Genomic DNA, 22,069 nt, shown 5'->3' with positions numbered 1-22,069 from the left:
GTTAGTTAAAGGTTGGTCACTCCTTTATGTGTCATCTGTTAATAGTTAACATAATCGAGGTAACCTTTGCTAAATAGTAGATGGCATTAAGCTACATAATTACTCGAATATATGATCAAAAAGATGACACCCATCAATGCATTATATAAATAGAGAACAAATCATACAGACCACATTCAACATTAGTCGATAAAGCTGAAAGCAGGTAAGTGATAATTTTTTTATTGTAATACACAAAATATAACGGTTTATTAAAACCGAATTAAACGGTTCAGTTATTTTTCTGGGGTTCATGTATACTGATGTCCAAAAGAAAGTATACACACTAAAAGTATGACTAAGTTTTGTTTAGATTAAAAACATTTGATAAAGCATTACTGAGTTTGTCTCTTGCGTCCAAACTCAACATTTCTAAGCAAAATAAAAATTTGAAACGAATTGACATTCTACCCAAATACCGTATACCATGGAAAAACGACTTTGGTTGATGCAGCACAAAATGCACAGTGTATACTTTCTTTTGGACATTATTATATTTATTTATATGTGTTTTACAGTCGTGATCTTAAATATTGCCAAATACATTCGTTGTTGTTGTTTTTACTGTTTAATGATCGCTTCCACCGAAGGTGATATCGCAGACAATTTTTATTTTTCATTTTTATTATCTTAGCGCAAGCTCAGGGGCCTTTCCTGTGGGAGGAAACGGAGTATCCGGAGTAAATCCACGAGGTTGATAAGGGCGTCCCTGTCTTAAAGCCACATACGCTCATATCGGGGATCGAAACCACAGCCGCAAGCCAGAGGTGACCGACAAGCTAGAGGTCGAAGCGCGGCACTCTAGACCAGTAGGCAATCCCAACCCCTCAATCCCAAACACATTCATCATGACAATCATATCTTTTATTCCGATGGCTCAATCAGGGTATCACCTCCCAAGAGAAAAATTTATGAGTCCGGGACCGAGTTTTCAAAGCATTCACAAATAATTTTACTCTGTTTTCTATGGAAGCGTATAGGGGTCAATAGCGCGATAGATACTGCAATAATAAGTTGGTAATATGTCAACATATTGTGATTGTTCTGATGATTTTATCTCTGAAAAGACAATATTTCTCTATGCTTGTCTCATTTGGCATCCCACTTTACAATGTAGCACATAGTTCTTATTTTCATATACATATCTGTATTTATGCTACCCTAGTTCTTATTATAATACATTAATTTATTGTCATGTTGTAAACTTTACTTGAAGAATAAATAAATAAATAGATAAATAAAATATATTAATTATTAATACAATATAATGCCATCATTAATTTCTCTATTCCTTGTCTATAAATTTGAAAACAATAACGCAACGACACTATTTCTACAAGTAAAGCATAACATATAATATCATCTATGAATAAGCGTATGTGAGGCAACCTGGACAATAGTTACTTTAGTAACGGAGGGAGAGAGAGAGAGAGAGAGAGAGAGACAGAGAAATGGGGTTTAACGTCCATTCGACACAAACTAGGTCATTTCGGGACTAACGTATGGTTTAATTTTATTTACATAATTTGCTTGCGCGTAGGGGTCTTTAGCAGTGGGAGGAAACCGGAGGACCCGGAGAAAACCCACGAGGTAAGACAGGCGACCATACTCCTTGTCACGTACAACCGGGGATTCGAAACCACGCCAGTCGACTCAATGACAGACTTTATGATACAGCGCGCGCACGCTAACCATTCAGCCATCCACACCCCCCCCCCCCCCCGTAACGGTGTCTGTTCGGACTAGGTCCTCTCATCGTTATTATAATATGAAAATAACGCGTTACACCATCTTGGTTCTAAGGTTAATTGGGAATCCTTACGGTCTGTTTTTCACCGTAATTCTTCTTTGTTTGCCAAAAGTCATCAATAATCGACACGTCTGACACAAATGCATGATAATTCAACACTATTTTCAAGTAGAATTTTCCGATTCAAAAGAACAAACAAATTCGTTTGAATTGGTCTGCCATTATGAAACCTGCGCGGTATCCCCAGCGGTCTCATTCCGTTCTACTCCACTAACCCCTGGGTTAATCGGGGGGGGGGGGGACATTTTCCGGCATGGTTTCCCCTTCCCAGTGGTGTAGGACGGAGGGACTGACAAGGACAGCGGTCTCGTGGTCCGGATGGGACCAATTACCGCGGTCCCGTGTACACATTGGATTGCACGTAAAAGATCCCCTGACAGATGGAATTCGAAATAAGACAAGACCGCTGTCCGGGCAGAATTTCCCTCATAGCACGCTGAATGGCGTATGCCCGTTTTCATTAGTCGTAGCATAACAGTAGGACGTTAAAACCAATTTCTTTTCATTATATAAATTACCGTTTGTTTCAGTATGAAGTTGTTAGTTGTAGTATGTGCTCTAGTAGCAGTAACATGGGTTGGTAGATCAGAAGGATATGTATGTCATCCCTGTACACCAGAAAGGGAAAGTCGGTGTCCTACATTACGAGCTGATTGTGAAACAGTTTCTGATATCTGCGGGTGTTGTAAAAGATGTGCTCTTAAAGAAGACGAGAGATGTGGTAGTGCTTACGATGCGAGGTAACTAGTACAGTTGATTATAGTAATACCAATACTAAACAAATAATATTTATTCAAGTAATTTCCTTATTTTATCTCACTCTCAGGTGTAATGACATCAATTAACGCTACCTAAAGTAATTGTTTCAAGTTTATCTATACTATCGACCAACATTTCACAGAACATTTATCTCACTCTCAGGTGTAATGACATCAATTAACGCTACCTAAAGTAATTGTTTCAAGTTTATCTATATTATCGACCAACATTTCACAGAAAATTTATCCGACATAACTTAAGTTCGCTACACCTTTTTAGAATAGCTTAACCATCTGATCAAAATACAGATCCTTTTTAGTTTCGTTTTGTTTCACTTGTCTTGACTACACTGGGGTCTCTGAAAGAGTTGTTATATATCCCGATTTCTGGTTGATGTGGGGGAATTAGGCAATGAAACGGGTTGTTGCGGCGAGTGGTTGGCGTGCGATGCACGGAACGGTGGGTATCCCACTAGAAACATCAATGCTCATTGGTTAAGCAAATGTCTGATGTCATAGGGTCAAAAGCCATCCGTATGACCTCTGACGCGACCTTCCAATACAACCAGTCAGATCTTTATGTAGTGGAGGTATTCAAAAGTATAAAAAATGAACGAAATATCTGTATTATAATCAGATTGTCATCTTAACATCTGACTCAACAATATCCATGATATTCGAATTAGAGTTCAACATATGGTCCATTTCAATGGATACTGCTGTAGAATTAATTAAAGGGTCCTAATATCGAATATTCAAGTCACAGTACACGAGAGTGTGTACTGTATGGACAAAGGGGTTTCGAGTGTCATTCGTAATAAACAAAGGAAATATACCCCAGAAGACAATGAGGGGGGTTGGATGGATGAATGATTAGCGTGCGCGCGCTGTATAATAAAGTCTGTCTCTGAGTCGACTGGCGTGGTTTCGAATCCCCGGTTGTACGTGGCAAGGAGTAGGGTCGCCTGTCCAACCTCGTGGGTTTTCTCCGGGGCCTCCGGTTTCCTCCCACTGCTAAAGATCCCTACGCGCAAGCGAATTATGTAAATAAAATTAAACCATATGTTAGTCCCGAAATGACCTAGTTTGTGTCGAGTGGACGTTAAACCCCATTTCTTTCTCTCCATAACAACTTGTTGGGTATGAGTACTGCACATTGTATTTCACCTCAATAATGATGACACAGTCTTAACCAAAGTGGTCTTCTGTCTTTGACTGAGTGGACTTCTCTATTGATCTGAGTGGTCTTGGGCGGAGTATGTTAGTCCCGAAATGACCTAGTTTGTGTCGAGTGGACGTTAAACCCCATTTATCTCTCTCTCTCTCTCTTTCTCTCTCTCTCTCTGATTCACCAAAATAATAATAACCCCTAAATTCATTATTTTATTTTACTTATATTTTTTTTTATTTATGCAGATGTGAAACTGGTTTGAAATGTGTGACATCACCAAACGGGGGGAATCTAAGGATTTCACCTTGGATTAGTCGAGGAATTTGTCGCAGAGTCTAACCGTAAAAACTGGGATACGAGAAAAATAAATTGTATTAAATAAAACAAAAGAAAATGTTTGGGTTATTTGTGTCTAACTTGATTTACTAAATATTGTTTGTAACATCGCTTAAATTCCCACCATGCCATATCGCAGTCCAACGCCGCTTAAATCCTCATTATTATATTGTAGTCCAACGCCGCTTGAAGCCGCCATGTCATATTGTAGTCCAACACCGCTTGTCATACTGTAGTCCAACACACCTTAAAGCCGCGCTATGTCATATTGTAGTCCAACACACCTTAAAGCCGAACTATGTCATATTGTAGTCTAACACCGCTTAAAGCCACACTTTCATACTGTAGTCTAACATAGCTTAAAGCCTCACCATGCCATAATGTAGTCCAACATCGCTTAAAGGAATATTATATTCCAACACCTCTTAAAGCCCCACTATACCATATTGTAGTCCAACATCGCTTAAAGCCGCACTATGTCATATTGTAGTCCAACATCGCTTAAAGCCGCACTATGTCAAATTGTAGTCCAACATCGCTTAAAGACTCGCCGTGCCATATTATAGACTAACATCGCTTAACGCTGCACTATGCATAATTATTATGAATCAGTGGACATCATTGTCATCACATTGGTGATTTGTCCAACGAACTCGTCTACGTTTTATTAGTATCAAATAAATAGCAACTACGACAGCAATCTTACAATTTTGGCGATCCGCCATTTTGTACAAGTCACCGGATCGGCGTAATATTCTCGCAAAGCGGTGTACTTTCTCGAGACGACTGCTACGTATGACCATTTGTGATCGGCCTTAAAAAAAAATCGCTGGCGAATTTAAATCGGCGTGATCAGACGAAATAAGGCCCGTAACTCTTCAAAAAGTCCCCCCCCCCCACCCTCTATGTGAAAAAATTGTCGACCATAGGTATACATTGTCCGTCAATTTTACAGCACCCCTAAGAACACTCCCCCCCCCCCTCCTTGCTCTGAGCTAGTTACGGCTCTGGACGAAATAATACGTTCCTCTGCTCATAGCTTTAAATAGGAGTGTTTATAAGCCGCAACAAACATATGAAGTTGAAACGCAAGCTATTCAAAATTTACTATGTAATAAATCCCGTTGGTTGTTAGGTACCTAATCTATAATGAAATATGTTTTTTTTTTCTTGCTTAAACATGCATTATACAAGGGGCAAATCTGCCTATTGCTAGTCTTTCTTTAGGCCTGAAATGTTATCTAAATTATCAATTAGACCACAATCAACTCTCGATGTCACCCCTAGCCTGCGATATTTACTGAACCTGTTGCTCAACGCTCATTATCCAAAAATGTATAATCGAGACATGTTGTTTAGTAATGATAATCGAGATTCCAAATGGATCAATTTAACTGAAATTTTCAGCATATTCCTTTTACATTATCTAGCTATTGAGAATTGCCAGCTCATTCTCTAATCTCCCACAATGCCCATTTTATGTTATAAATATTTCCCCTTTACAATGTATACAGAATAGTTTCTGGCACGTGATATGACATTTATAATGACATTATCAACCTACAAAATTATACATTAACTGTATTTACCATTTTCATTTACAAAGAATGACCATTATAATAATTACGTATTTGATATATTATCTGTTGCTAAGGAGGAGACTTGATTTGTATCACATTTACGTTTATAAAGTAGGACTTTTAATAAATAAATGAATAATAACCAGGTATGTTTTTAAAGGGCATATGGCTCTATTCTTTAGAACCTTAAAGATACAGTATGTAAGATTTAGATAAAGAGCTAGCCATTCTTGCTATAATTACTCTATTGCGAGCGAAGATATCAGACTTTGAATTTTCGACGAGACGCGTGCAGTAATTTCAGCCACCGTACTGGTTGTTCGAAGCTAAGTCTCGCTCCTCCATTTTTAGCTTAAATCAAAATATGGCTGAACTGTTCTAATCTATTTAATATCGGAGAAATCCGACGACATCGAGAGTTGATTATGGCCTGAATAAGTTAATTAATGTCTAATTAATAATTTAGAAAACATTTCAGATCTAAAGAAAGACCTGCAATAGGCAGATTTAGCTCTTGCATAATGTATGTTTAAATAGACTAAAATGGTCTAAATGTATATATGGGCGGGGGGATGGCCGAATGGTTAGCACGTGCGCGCTGTATCATAAGATCTGCCATTGAGTCAACTAGCGTGGTTTGGTTTCCCCGGTTGTATGTGGCAAGGAGTAGGGTCGCCTGTCCAACCTCGTGGGTTTTCTCTGGGTCCTCCGGTTTCCTCCCACTGCTAAAGACGCCTACGCGCAAGCGAATTATTGAAATAAAAATGAACCGTGTGTTAGTCCTAGTTTGTGTCGAGTGGACGTTAAACCCCATTTCTCTCTCTCTCTCTATCTAAACTAATCTCTAAAAACTGGCCAGATCTTCATGTAGTGTAGGCCATCGAAAGTATAAAAAAGCGAAACGAAATATAGATTTGTGGCCAATCGAATATTTACTAAGGATCAATGTGGTCGAAGCGGTGACAATACAGAGATCAAACACATGTCCAATACTGCACATGATGTCAATGTTAGTCACGTTCAGGTTGTCTATATGTTCAGGTTGTCTTTCTGGTTTGTGGCAGGTGTCTGGGTTGTATTAAATGTTATGACAACAAAATAAAAAAAGATATCAATGTTGGCATTTCACGTCTGCTAAACACAGAAGAATAAAAAAATAAGAATGTCAATTTCAATTCAGTTTGACATTTCTGATCGTAGAGCCTGCGCGCCACGTGCTTGATATGTTTATTTTTCACATTCACTTTTGTTCAATGTGTACGTGTTTACTGGGCTAATGAAAACGGGCATACGCCATACATATGGAAGACCAAACAGCTCTTTATTCAGTGTTCTTAATTCTTAGTTCTTAATTCATAGTCCATAATTCCTATTTCTTCATGTGTTGTCGTATTTCGACATTTGTACACTAAAATAAACATTTGTATCTTAAAATCAACATTTTGTCATATCAGATTTGTAAAATGTATTTTTGTTTAATTTAATTCTTTAATTTAAATCTTAGTTCTTAATTCATAGTCCTTAATTATTTCTTCATTTGTTGTATTTTGACATTTGTACACTAAAATAACTCTTATATCGAATTCCAACTGTCAAGGGATATTTTACATGCACGCCAATGTGTACACGGACCCTCGGTTTTTCGTCCCATCCGAACGACTGGACAGCTGTTCTGGTCAGGTCCTCCGTCCTGTATCACTGACAAGGGGGAATCATCGTATTGAAGAGGGGGTGGGGATCAAACAATGCGTGTCATAGAGTCAAGTTTCTTAATTACGACGTTTCGATCCCAGGATCGGCTAGAAAGATGTACCATGTCACGACATAAAGGGCGTTATGTAAGATTCGGATACAAAAAACATAATGAGAAAGGGAAATGTCAGGTCAAATTACTTCATTCTGGGCCGATTCATCGGCATTAAAAAACAGTGTAGTCTCGATTGTCATCGATATTGTTATTACGGTAATAAACAAAGTCTCGATTATCCACTACTGAATTAAATTAGTAACCTCAATCGTATTTAAATCTAAAGCAGCGAGAGTTGATTATTGTTTTGGTAAGTTAATAAATCTCTAATAAATAATTGACTATTTTATAACATTTAAGGCATACAGAAAGACATGCAATAGGTAGGGTTAGCTCTTGAATAATGTCCATTTAAACCACAGCTTGTATTGTATGTGAACGTCTCCTGCAAGAAGCTGCACCGGCCGTTCTAGAGAAGCTAACTTGCACGATGGTTTGTGTATTGTATGTGAACTTCTCCTACAAGAAGCCGTACCAGGGGTTCTAGAGCAGTTAACTTGGACGATGGTTTGTGTATTGTATGTGAACATCTCCTGCAAGAAGCTGCACCCGCCGTTCTAGAGCAGCTAACGAGGAAGATGGTTTGTGTATTGTATGTGAACTTCTCCCTCGAAAAGCGGTACCAGTTGTTCTAGGACAACACACGTACTCTTGTATTACATGTGTCACTGCTTATGCTAGGTTCCCAGTGCCGTGCGATGCGTTACGACAGGATTGTCCCTAATGAATCCACGCAGTTACGTTTCGATACGATCAACACGATTGCTACGACCGACCACAATATATATGCACCACGATTATCCGATTAAAACCACGATTTCAATCGTGGTCACCTTAGGAGGACTATGGTTTAATTTGTGTATGCAAAAGTCCTCGTATACCGCGATAGTCGTATACGAATCATTAATATTTCAATATAAAGAGACATTAGGTCTATGGTTGGTATTTGACCTGATTTTACTATATGTTTTAGGGGGGTGTAGCTGATCTGTGTGAACGATGTGAATGAAATCTAACTACGTCTTTAGCTGTGATATAAACAATAATTTAACTTGCAAATTACATCTCGTGCAATTATTATAATAAATATTGTTTTACAGTTAAGTACTGCACAATTATGAGTTGATTACAGAATAGAAGTAGTAATTATCTAATAATCAAATCATATTATACTAGATTGTACTATCTGATACGTACTGTATAATTATAATCTTATTTAACCCGTTTCACATGCTCCAGTCGCGACCTAAAAGAGTATTTTGTTTCATTAGTTAGTCACAGATATATTTAACATACTATATATGGATACAATAACAAGCATTGCTGCTGCTAATGTAAAATCGCTTCCATAAACAATGATCATTGAGAAGTTAGACGACTGGATATATTTGATTTACATATTTTACAGGGTGGTGAAGGTAACGATCCCTTGGAAAGAACGTGCAATATACATACAAGTAGATTATGAGAGAGAGAGAGAGAGAGAGAGAGAGAGAGAGAGAGAGAGAGATGGGGTTTAACGTCCAATCGACACAGACTAGGTCATTTCGGGACTAACATATGGTTTAATTTTATTTCAATAATCCGCTTGCGCGTAGGGGTCTTTAGAAGTGTTAGGAAACCGGAGGATACAGTGCGCACGTGCTAACCATTCTGCCCCCCCCCCGTAGATTATGACGGTAGATATTCAATAATACAATGTCGATGCCAAGGCCCCAAATTAGTTCGCCAAGTTTTATGAGTACACCTGCTTTCAAAGGTGTGTGTGTGTGTGGGGGGGGGGGGGTAATGATCTAGGCAGTTTTAAAGCGTTTAGTTAGTTTGATAATATCATGTACGATTTCAACGATGAAAGAATTGTCCTCAAAAAAATAGCGGTGTTTCCAGAAAGTATTGTTTGTATGTTTTTATGTTCAAGATCTAATTTATTTATTGTTATTTTTCGTTGAGAGTTGTATAGTGGACAGTGTAAGAAATAATGTTCGCAATCTTCGACACCTTGACCACATAAACAGGATGGATGTTCTGATATATGCATCAAACACTTGTGAAGGTTTAAATCGCTCTTTGAGTTTCGAGGTTTACAATGGATTATCTGTAGATGCCTTTCGTCTATATAGTAGTGGGCATTAGTTTTGATTAAGTGCATGCTTGATTTTAATTTAGTTTTGAATTCGGAAATAGTTTTGGAATATTTTATTGGAAGACTTAGATCATTCCACTGTTTAACAGAAGATGGAAATAAATGATTCTGGTAAAGTAATTTTCTACAGTTTATTTGCTTAATTTGGTTTGAGTTTTCTAGACGGTATGGTTGGTCAGCGGAGACAAGAGGTGGAACTATATCAGTTAGATATTTAGGAACTAGTCCATTTAAAATTTTGTAGAAAAGTATTATTTTATGTTGATAGCGTTTTAATTGAAGCTGGCAACTTCCAGTTTCCGTATAAAGTATATTATGAGAGGTACCACGTGAAAGACCGGTTATAGTACGCAATGCGTCGAGTTGAAGTTTTTCAAGTTGGGTTGATTTATCTTTAGAACAATTATTCCATACACAATCTGCATAATCGAAAATTGGAAGAATGAATGAGTTATATATAGTTTTTAGCGTTTTTCGTTTTAGACGGTATTTAAAACTTCGCAGATAATTTATCAGTTTGCTTATTTTGGACGTAAGGTAATCTACATGTACATCCCAGTTACACGACTTACTGAAAACAAGGCCCAAATGTTTATGCTTTACTTCATCGTTTATATCTGAGTTGTTTAGCGATAATTTAAAGATTTTCTTGGCGTGGTTTCGAATCCCCGGTTGTGCGTGACAAGGAGTAGGGTTGCCTGTCCAACCTCGTAGGTTTTCTCCGGGTCCTCCGGTTTCCTCCCACTGCTAAAGACCCATACGCGCAAGCGAATTATTGAAATAAAATTAAACCATATTTAGTCCGAAATAACCTGGTTTGTGTCGAGTGAACGTTAAACCCCATTTCTCTCTCTCTCGCCTTTATGCCTCCGTCAGACCGGGGTGGCGTCCCTACTGTGCTGCTACGGCGACGGAAAATGGTCCCAGAGCGCGTCGAGATCGTCATTAGCGTCGTAATAGCGTGATGGAAACGCCAGATATCGTGCTGTGGTCTCCGTGATCGCATGTTCAAAACAAACGCAACGGTTATGAGATCTGACCTGAAAAGCTGTGAGGAGGCGACTTTTGCGTCGCTTGCGTGTGGTCGGCACCGTAGAATACAGCAGACTAGCCGTAGATACTTTTGTTCCTGCACATCCAGCATTTCACCCGTTTTTTGGCGACTGCGTGGTCTGCGAGCTACCAAACAATACGACCCGTGCGTGTCAAAACATGTACACCGGGTTGTGAGCTTGGCTTTATCTCGCGAGACGTAGAATTGAGGGATGAGGTTTCTTATCTAATGCTGATCCAACATATGGCGCAGTTGCTCAATGGGGTTAAATTTGGTGCACGACAGAAATAATCTCATCTCAAATAAACATATGTAACAACATCAGATCATATAAAAATATACAGGATGTAGTTTAATTCTTTATATTCAAGTACATTACAGTTGAATTGGTATAAGGGGTGGGTCACGGTGGCTCGCTAGCCTGGGGGTGTGGTGTTCGATCCCTGCATTGCCCGAGAAAGTTCATCCAGATTGTCCGGCGTGATCCCCCCTTGTCATTGATGTAGAACGGAGGGCCTGACAAGGACAGCTGTCTAGTCGTTCGGATGGGACGAAAAACTGAGGTCCCGTGTACACATTGGCGTGCACGTAAAAGATCCCTTGACAGTCGAAAGTACGAAACGAAATATAGATCTGTATTTTAATCAAATTGTTATGTATGGAAGACCTGAAAAGGAAGAAGAAAAGGTTGAGGATGCTGATGAAAACCGTTGGTATTCAAGTAAAGTACAATTTCTATTACGCTTTGTGGGCCGGGGTCAATCATATTGCTTCTCACTTTACTTATGGCAACAATGTTTATTATCGAACTTCATCAAGGGAAAATTCTGGTTATACACCTTGTATCGAAATGAAATGAAATGGGGTTTAACGTCCTACTGTTCTGCTCCTAAACTGGGCTAATGAAGACGGGTATACGCAATACAGTGTGCTATGAGGGAAATTTTGCCCGGGCAGCGGCGCTACGGCCTACTCTTATATCGAATTCCAATTGCCGAGGGATCTTTTTCGTTCACGCCAATATGTACACGGAACCTGTTTTTCGTCCCATCCGAGCCACTAGACAGCTGTCCTTGTCAGGCCCTTTGTCCTGCATCACTGACAAGGGGAAACCACGCCGGAAAATCTGGATGAACTTTCTCGGCCAATGCAGGGATTGAACACTCGACCTCCAGGCTAGCGAGCCAGCGTCTTACCCACTTAGCCACGTGATCCCCCCCCCCCCCCCAAAAAAGGTATATACACACGTACATTTCATATTTGTATATTTAACGATGAGATATTGGGACAACGTTGCAGATTTCTTTACTGAGTAGATAAATATTAACTATAGTTTGTGGCAGGAATGACGCATTTCATCCATGTGATGATAATAAAGTAAGACTTTTATTTTATGGCGAATTTATTATTCGAAACAGAAACAGACTCAAAAGTTATCATGTAAAAATGAAATTATGTCTATAGATATATGTTTACAAGAAGTAAACGGGGGTACAAGAGTTGTATATCACATCCGAATTAGTGTGGGAACATAACTCCCGTCAAAAGACAACACCTAGTCATTCACTTTTTTCTTATTTTGAGAAAACAAAGGAAAACGTAATGAATGAATATTAAACCCCAGTTTTATCAATTGACTTGACTATTGAGTTACTAGGTTTTTCTGTGGCATACTAAGCAAATGAAGGAAGTTGCTAGGTTGTGTCATGGGTGTAACTGCTTTCAAAATCAAAAGATTGGAATATCTAGTACAACAGGAAGCACATATCCTAGTAACTACAAATTTGATAAAAAAAAGTGAGTTACTAGGTGTTGCCTTTTGGCGGGAGATATTGACTCATGGTTAGTAAAAGGTTGGTCATCTGTTAATAGTTCCTACAATAGAGGTAACCTTTACCAAATAGTAGATATCATTAAGCTACTTAATTACTCAAATATAAGATCAAACACTATCAGCATCAATACATTATATAAATAGAGAACAAATCATACAGACCACATTCAACATTAGTCGATAAAGCTGAAAACAGGTAAGTGCATGGCAATTGCTTTATTTTTCGATTTAATACCCAAATTCTAATGGTTTTTAAAACTGAACTACAGTCGTGATCCTAAATGTTGGCAAATACATTTGCCATCTAAAACGTGTGAGAGAGAGAGAGAGAGAGGAATGGGGTTTAACGTCCACTCGACACAAACTAGGTCATTTCGGGACCAACATATGGTTTAATTTTATTTACATAATTCGCTTGCGCGTAGGGGTCTTTAGCAGTGGGAGGACCCGGAGAAAACCCACGAGGTTGGACAGGCGACCCTACTCCTTGCCACGTACAACCGGGGATTGGAAACCACGCCAGTCGACTCAATGACAGACTTTATGATACAGCGCGCGCACGCTAACCATTCAGCCATCCAACCTCCCCATCTAAAACGTATCTGATAGGCCGGTGTCTCAAAGAGGGTATCGCCACCCAGCGGAAGAATTATTTATAAAATTTGATCATGTTGATATTAATGCTCATCATTAGTCAGACATTAAAGATACATTATGGGAGATTAGATAAAGAGCTGACAGTTCTCACTATAATAGTTAAAAACAAGGTACTGTAAAAGGAATTTGCTGAAAATTTCAGTCAAAGTGATCCACTCTGAACCCAGAATTTAGCGATTGAATTTTCGACCCAGCCTCGATCATTAATTATTTAAGTCCGTACGATATAAAAAAAATATTCTCGATTATCCATTTCATGATTTAATCATGATTGAAAGTTATGCAGCAAATCGGATCCTAATCCAGTAAATATCGCCGAGTTGATTATGGTCTGGAGAAGTTAATTAATGTCTAATTAATAATTTAGATAACATTTCGGGCCTAAAGAAAGACCTGCAATAGGCGGATTTAGCTCTTGCGTAATGTATGTTTAATTTCTTCCACAGTAGTCTAAAAACGTTTGGATTATAATTAGTCAGTCATTAATTCCAAGCACTGCAGATTTCTAACAAAGTACATGTATATAGGATAGCTTGCTTTCAAAGCAGAGTTTTGTGTACTCGAACGGTGGGGTGCTTTAATGTATTTATGTTGATATAAACGATCATCTTACTACGGATTAATAAAAAAAGCGATGTCTAGCAGTGTTCATCATCTAAATACATGTTTAAATGTGTACACATTGGATCGATTGACAGTTGGAATTCAATATAAGAGCCGGCCGTAGCGCCGCTGTCCGGGCAAAAATTGCGTCATAGCACACTGTATGATGTATACCTGTCTTCATTAGCCCAGTTGGAGCAGAACAGTGGGACGTTAAACTCAACTTTATTTCATTTCATTTCGTTTCAGTACGAAGTTTGTAATTGTAGTATCAAGTAGCAGTAACAAGGGCTTGTAGATCAAATACCAAGATTAGAAACTTATATTGTTACTACGTATTATATGGGTTGGTAGACCAAGTACCATAGAAACTCATATAAATTACCATTTGTTTCAGTATGAAGTTGTTAGTTGCAGTATGTGCTCTTGTAGCAGTAACATGGGTTGGTAGATCAGAAGGATATGAATGTCATTCCTGTACACCAGAAAGGAAAAGTCGGTGTCCTACTTTACGAGCTGATTGTGAAGCTGTTCCTCCGGTATGTGGTTGTTGTGAAAGATGTGCTCGTAAAGAGAATCAGAGCTGTAGTGGTCTTTACGATCCGAGGTAACTAGTACAGTTGGTTATAGTAACACCAATAATCTTCGTTCAAGTAATTTTCTAATTCTCTCTTTCTCTCTCTCCCTCTCTCTCACTCTCAGGCGTAATGGCATTGCTTGGGTAGAACGAAGCTGATGGGATTGTTGTTAAATATAAAACCATAATAATTAAGTTTCTCAAGTGATATAAATAATGTTAAATAATTTCGTTTTTCCGAATTGATTTTAATTTAGATCTAAATCTTGTGATAATTATTTTCATTGACGTTATTGATTAACGCCACTTTAAGTATTTGTTTGTCGTTTATCTATACTATCGGGGGTTGGGTGGCCAAATGGTTAGCACCTGCGCGCTGTAATATAAGGTCTTTCATTGAGTCAACTGGCTTGGTGTCGATTTCCCGGTTGTACGTGACAAGGAGTAGGGTCGCCTGTCTAACCTCGTAGGTTTTCTCCGGGTCCCATGCGGTTTGACAGGCGACCCAACACCTTGTCACGTATAAGCGGTGATTGAAAACCAAGCCACTTAACTCAATGACAGACCTTGTGATCAAATGCGTTAACCATTCGACCACCCAGCCGCCTAAATTCATTAAGACGTGCGTGTTTATATTATGTTAGTCCGAAATGACCCGGAGAAAACCCACGAGGTTTGACAGGCGACCCTACTCCTTGTCACGTATAAGCCTATATTCATTAAAGACCCAATAACACTCTTGTTGTAACTGAATAATATGTCCCAATCTATAGTCTGGTCAACAAATTGTACTATTTTACAATATTCCTATTAATTGGTGATATAAATTTCATCTTAACACACCTTATTTAAAAAATTGGAAAAATTCAACTAAATGATTTGAAAAGCCTGATTTAATGGATAATCAACACAACAGGTAAGACACTAACACATCTAGTACTTAGAATAAGGCTATTTTTTTATTTTCTGGAGATGTCAAGCCAGCAAGAGTGTTATTGTCCCTTTAAGACGTGCTTGTCTATATTATGTTATATTTTTTATTGTTTTTTATTTACACAGATGTCAAACTGGTTTGAAATGTGTGACGTCACCAAACGTGGACAATCGAAGGATTTCACTTTGGACTAGTCCAGGAAAATGTCGCAGTGTCTAAACATAAAGACCGGAATGCAAAAAAAATAAAAATAAAAAATAAAGTGTATGAAATAAAACAAATGCTAATGCTTTGGGTTATTTGTGTCTAACTTGATTTGCTAAATATTCTTTGTATGGCTGGGTTTATGTCCAAGTTCTACTCCATCGTCGCTTAAATTCCCACCATGTCATATCGTAGTCCAAAGCCCCACTGTCATATTGAAGTCCAACGCCGCTTAAATCGCCACCATTCCATAATGTAGTCCAACGCCGCTTAAAGCCTCGCCATGTCATATTGTAGTCCAACATCGCTTAAAGCTGCACTATGCATAATTATTATGAATCAGGGGACATCATTGTTATCACATGACCTCAAAATGGCTGCCCCTTTAAAGTAGCTAAGTCTGTAACTCAATATCATCCAAAATCTTCGACATTGAAAACACGAATTTTTTTGCAATTTAAATCAGCATTGGTGTTGTGGACTTACCTGGAAAAGATGGCCTTCTGATATCCAATATTTAAGACAAAATAAACATTTTACCATTGGTAAATGAATCGTGTACCATAATGCGTTTCAGCGCCATTTGTAACAATGTGCTCAAAGAATGAGGATAGACATATTCCACAAGTCATGTCAAACGGTGATGCCACATTGTTATTTGGAGAGCATACGCAATATATACTATTGACTGGAATAACCAGACGCTAGAAACTGTCTTTCGGCTGAGACTGCTGGCGTATTTCTGGCGTAATTCTGATGACAATTCACAGTAAAACGGAAACGGTTGAATGTAAAACAGTTTATATAAATTCATATTACATTATTATATATGTTGCGACCCATTTGTGCCAATTTCTAGGCCCAAAATATTAGCGATTTAGCTCCTTTAATGTTATAAATCCTCTTTAAATATTGTGGTAATTTGAATCATTAGTACGTCGTTCCTTAGGTTTTCAATAATGGTTTTATTCAAAATTAAGTTATATTTATAGTACGGCTTTCATTGAGTTAACAGGTTTAAACTCCGAGGCCGTAGGCCGAGGGGTTAAACCTGTTAACGAATGAAGCGTGCTATAAATGACTTGTAACATGACACCTTCTCAACATGCTCGTTGTTATTGCACAGACCCCCCCCCCCACACACACACACACTTCTCTATATGATATCTACTAAAACTAGCGTGAACCAGCAAAAGTGTGTAATAACATTGGAACTGTCTAGTTATTGCACTCCAGCCAGTCTACAAGAGGGAAAACAATAGCATTGGAACTGTCTAGTTATTGCACTCCAGCCAGTCTACAAGAGGGAAAACACTCTGCTTATTCAACGAAAAGCACAAATGAATATTTCCCATCCATGTTACAATTCCCTTTAATGTATCGATGAAACCGATATTTCCACTTTAAAATGTATACAGAATAGTCCCTGGCACGTGTTTAATTTTCTGTGAGTTGTATAACGTGACAACGTAATATGACATTTATAATGACATTATCAACCTACATAATTATATATTAACTGTATTTACTATTTTCATCTACAAAGAATGATCATATAATAATTACGTATTGACAAATTATCTGTTGCTAATGACGACACTTGATGACACTTGATATGTATCACATTTACGTTTATAAAGTAGGACTTTTAATAAAAAAATTAATGATAGTATCATAAATTAATAATAACCAGGTATGTTTTTAAAGGGCATATAGTGGACGAATGGTTAGCACGTGAACGCTGTATCATAAGGTCTGTTATTGAGTCAACTGGCGTGGTTTCGATTCCCTGGTTGTACGTGTCAACGCCTGTCCAACCTCGTGGGTTTTCTCCGGGTCCTCCTGTTTCCTTCCCCTGCTAAAGACCCATATGCGCAAGTGAATTATTGAAATGAAGTTGAACCGTGTGTTAGTCCCAAAATGACCTAGTTTGTGTCGAGTAGACAGTATACTGGTTTTAATCCAAGAAGACTATTGTGAGAAATAAATAATTTCTTACATTAAAATCGGGGTCTCTTTCTTAGCTAATTCTGAAGGTTGTTCAGGCTCGGTTTCGGCAATGGTCCCAGCAATCTTGCCGGGGTCAGCCTCACCCAGTAGTCTTTTCCTTCATACTTTGCCTTTATCTGCACGGCTGTCTGTCTATGTTCAGCTTCTTCTTCAATTCTTCCCACCTAATCTGCTCTGTTCCCACATTCACATTTGTTAACGACCATCTCAGTCTAAACTATCTCTGATACCCTGCGTGCTTGTGCTTCTTAGTCGAATCAATGGGCATGATGATCTACTAATAATTACACGCGTGACTTAAATATTAATAGGACTCCGACTTGTCAATCGAGGGACAAAAATCAACACTTGTCAATGTCGAACTCGAGCCTCTGGATGATATAGGCAATATATCTGTAAACAATACAAGTAGACTATCCGCGGACAGACTGTCTAGAATGTCATTAATCAACTTGAATTAATTGTGTGGTAATCCAAGTCATTTTAATCCCCATTTCCATTCACATTTCCGCTGATCTTATGTATTTTATTTATTTGTGGCAATAGCGCCAGACACGGTCTATCCCGGAGCCGGCGTAGCTATGACATCATGGAAAGCTATTCTTAGAACAGGAAGTCAATCAAATCTGGAGCTTATTACCTCCCTTGATAGAAATGGCTCTCAAATGATTTGAAAAGCTTTACGTGACTTGGATTTAAAAATATTTTCGAACCCTCTGGACAAGTTAAATTGGATTTAATGAATAATTTACACAACAGGTAAACACTAACCAGCAACAGTGACATTGTCTCTTTAATTAAATTTACTATTGTAACTTTTGGATTTGGTCTAAATATTGAATATGATCCCCCAAACAATAGCAATGATAACACTCTTCTACAAACTATTGTATCACCAACCCAAAAGGCAAAATAAAACAGTAGTGCATTTTGTACGTATGAGAAGCAAATTCAGTATTTGCTTTGGTAGGAAGCGCATGTTATTTATTTTTGTCAGTTGATCTTTAGGTTTCAAAAGTATTAATCCGTACCCGGAAATCAACAAACCACTTCACACAACCGGATGGTAATAAAGACCAGTGACAGGTGGCTAACAAAAATATTTTATCCATTCTTTACATACCCCTGGAGGTATAATGATATATAAATAGAACCAGTTATCTTACTCCTGTAATTTTATGCATATTTCATTGGTTTTAAATTACACAAAATAGGAGATGCAATTAGTCTAATTCTTGATAGACCATCACTATAAACGTGTCAAAATCAGCCTCAGTGCAATATATAAACCGAAAATAAATCACACAGACCACAGTGAAGATTAATCTGTAAAACTGAAAGCAGGTAAGTTACAATCTATACTTATAACAATTTATATTGAATTTAAAAAATGTATATGAACTAAAACGGGCCAGCTACTGTCTAGTGATAATTTAAATCTATATATTTCCTTAATAGTGAGGTCCATCTTCATTAGCCTAGTCGGCGCAGAACAGTGGGGCGTTAAACCCCATTTTATTGTCCCCCCGCCTTTCAAAGAAAGCAGGGGACTATTAAAATGGGTTCGTCCGTCCGTCCGTCCGTCACACTTTTTGGGACATAATAACTCTTCTTCTAATTGATCTACAATGTGCAAACTTGGTGCAGGTGTTTATTAGGTCAATGCCTTGGTGGCGTTCGAAGATGAGCATTTTCTGCTTAGGGTAAGCAGAGATAAGGAATTTTTTGTGTTGATGCTTTGGGACACGATAACTTTGGTTCTAATTAGGTGAGAGTGATGAAACTTGGTGTTTAGTTTCATTACATCATATCTTGAGTAAGTCCGATAATGAGAATTTTCTGCTCAGGGTAGGCAGGGCGATAAGCAGTTTTGATTGGACGAGGCTTTGGAACTCAAAAACTCTCACTCTCCTTCTCATTGAGCTAGAACATTCAAACTGGACGTAGGTGTTCGAAGGTGAGCATTTTCTGCTTTGGGGAAAGCAGAGATAAGCAATTTGATTGGTTGATGTTTTGGGACACAATAACTTTAGTTCTAATTAAGTGAGAGTGGTGAAATTTGGTGTATAGTTTTATTACATCAATACCTTGACTTAGTTCGATAATGAGCATGTTTTGCTGCGGGTAAGCAGCGATAAGCAATTTGATTGGTAAAGACTTTGAAAAACAACTCTTTTAATGGAGGTAGAATGTTTAAACTTGATGAAGATGTTCATTAGGTGAATGTCTTGACTGAGTTCAATGATTAACATTTGAGCTAAGGTAAACAGAGCTACGCAATTTCATTGGTCGAGGCTTCGGGACAAAATAACTTTTATTCTATCTGATAGAGAGTAATGAAACTTAGTGTATAGCTGATAATCAGTTCCATTGCTTGATCTTTTGGAAAAAAATTAAATGTTCGATTAATTAATATGTATCATCTATTTATTTTGTAATTTTGGCGGGGAACATCAGTCTCACTGCTGGCTTGTTTCATTTGAACAATGGGAAGTCTGAATGCATATTCATAATATATGCAAAATACCATGTTCGGTACAGTTCCCAACACATGATAAATAGTATGTAACTACATATCATTATTACAGTGAGTTTTAGTATGAAGTTGGTATTATATTATTTGTTTCAGTAGTATGGCGTTATTAGTTGCAGTATGTGCTCTAGTAGCAGTAACATTGATTGGTAGATCAGATACCAAGAAAAGAAACGTATATTGTAACTACGTATTATATATTTGTTCTGTTTGTTTCAGTATGAAGTTGTTAATTGTATTATATGCTCTAGTAGCAGTAACATGGGTGGTAGATGAAATACCAAGACTGTAACTTGTATTGTAACCAGTAACCACGTATTATACGCTTTGTTTCAGTATGAAGTTGTTAATTGTAGCATGTGCTCTAGTAGCAGTAACATTAGTTGGTAGATCCGAAGGATATCTCTGTCCACCATGCACACAGGGGTATAAAAGCGAGTGTTCTACAGCAACACCTGATGATTGTGAACAGGTTCTTGATAATTGTGGATGTTGTGAAATATGTGCTATTAAAGAAAACGAGAGTTGTGGTGGCTACAGTCAAAGGTAATATAACTAGCATTGAAATGAAATAGTGTTTATCGGCCTACCTTTCTGCACCGGCTGGGCTAACGGAGACCAGTTGAGGCCATACAGTCTTATGAGGGCAATGTTGCTAGACTGTAAAATTCCAAATGTACCCGGGAGTCTCAATGTTTCGTCCCTAGACCGACCTTATCGGGCCCAGTGCCTTGTACCGCTGTAAGGGGAAACCGCACCGAACTGAAATGGGGTTTATTGTCATGGCTCAGTCTGTCACGCAACGAAGACCAGCTTAGGCCATACAGTGTGCTATGAGGGCAATGTTACCGGACTGTCAGATTTCAAATGTACCCGTGTTCTCGGTTTTTCTTCACATCCGAACGACAGACCTTAATAGGCCCAGTGTCTTGCACCGCTGACAAGGGGGAACCGCGCCCAAAATACCGAAGAAATTTCTTGGCCAACATCGAAAGGGAACCCGAGACCTCCTTGGTTAGCGAGTCAAAGTTTTGCTTTATAATGGAAGGGATATAAGATCGAAATATTTTAACGACGGGACTCGAAGAAATCGCATCACTTTGATTTGTCTTATTTTCTAATTTAATCGTAGTTTACTGTTTTGATAGTTAACAAAAAAATCAATGTATGCCAGCGCTGAATGCATCAATATACATAAATATTACAATATGATTGACAATTTGTGTGGAAATTTTAAGTACAAGATTGTACTAGCCAGATTATATTCTGTTTTCCATCTAACATCTTAACGACGCACTTGTTTATGTTTTCTATTTGGCTTTATACAGATGTGAAACTGGCTTAACCTGTGTAGAACCAACACCAGAAACTGAACAGGATATGTTTATAGCTATGTACAGTAAGACGGGGACTTGTCTCAGGTCCCGACAATAAATAAATGTACAAAATAACATATTTATATCGTCTTGTGTTGTTATTTTCTATATATTACTAATTGGGTCCAAGTTCAAATCATGGCAGAGTAAAAATTAAATTAAGAGTCTAAGAGCGCCTTACCCACCTAGCCGCCGTGCCCCCCCCCCCGCGTGCCTACAGGCGAAACACCTATAATTATGCGATTATCGATATACTAAATCTGTATCGATTATCGATCTTCAAAACGCTTTACCGACGATTATCGGCAATATCGATATTTTCTTCCATGTCGTGTTATAACTGTTATTAATAGTGAACCTTAGGAGCAGTGGCGTAGCGTCGAGATGTTTTTGAAGGGTGGGGTCTTGAATGCCGAAGATATTTCTATTGTGAGAGTTGGCAGAATTGTTCAATCTGTCCACGACCAGTGGTACTAATAATAATTATTTTTCGTTTCACATAATAAATGTGAAATCGGGAATATATTCTGGTTACAACACTAGTTGATACCTTTTGTACACGTGTGTTCCATAAAAACTCTTCCAGGCTAGCTTTGCTACCCCAGGGCTAAGATTAGGATTAGTTTTGAGTAATCGACATATT

At 38.2% G+C, this 22,069-nt stretch overlaps 3 long non-coding RNA genes across 3 annotated transcripts; all 3 read left to right on the top strand.

The window, feature by feature from the left end:
- The first annotated feature begins 49 nt into the window (after positions 1 to 49).
- On the top strand, positions 50 to 4,176 carry LOC126824967 (uncharacterized). The gene is made up of 3 exons (XR_007681683.2): positions 50 to 205; positions 2,380 to 2,589; positions 4,024 to 4,176. It is a non-coding gene; the product is annotated as an uncharacterized LOC126824967 (long non-coding RNA).
- An 8,429-nt stretch (positions 4,177 to 12,605) lies between these two features.
- On the top strand, positions 12,606 to 15,595 carry LOC126824994 (uncharacterized). Its single transcript, XR_007681730.2, has 3 exons — positions 12,606 to 12,728; positions 14,190 to 14,399; positions 15,429 to 15,595. It is a non-coding gene; the product is annotated as an uncharacterized LOC126824994 (long non-coding RNA).
- A 2,663-nt stretch (positions 15,596 to 18,258) lies between these two features.
- Positions 18,259 to 21,505, top strand: LOC126824977 (uncharacterized). The gene is made up of 4 exons (XR_007681706.2): positions 18,259 to 18,276; positions 18,732 to 18,861; positions 20,387 to 20,596; positions 21,379 to 21,505. It is a non-coding gene; the product is annotated as an uncharacterized LOC126824977 (long non-coding RNA).
- The last annotated feature ends 564 nt before the right edge of the window (positions 21,506 to 22,069 follow it).

This window comes from Patella vulgata, chromosome 6 (assembly GCF_932274485.2).
Source record: "Patella vulgata chromosome 6, xgPatVulg1.2, whole genome shotgun sequence".
In the NCBI taxonomy this organism is placed as follows: domain Eukaryota; kingdom Metazoa; phylum Mollusca; class Gastropoda; family Patellidae; genus Patella; species Patella vulgata.
The sequence above is the reverse complement of the archived record's forward strand: the minus strand, read 5'-3'. Positions and strand labels throughout refer to the sequence as shown.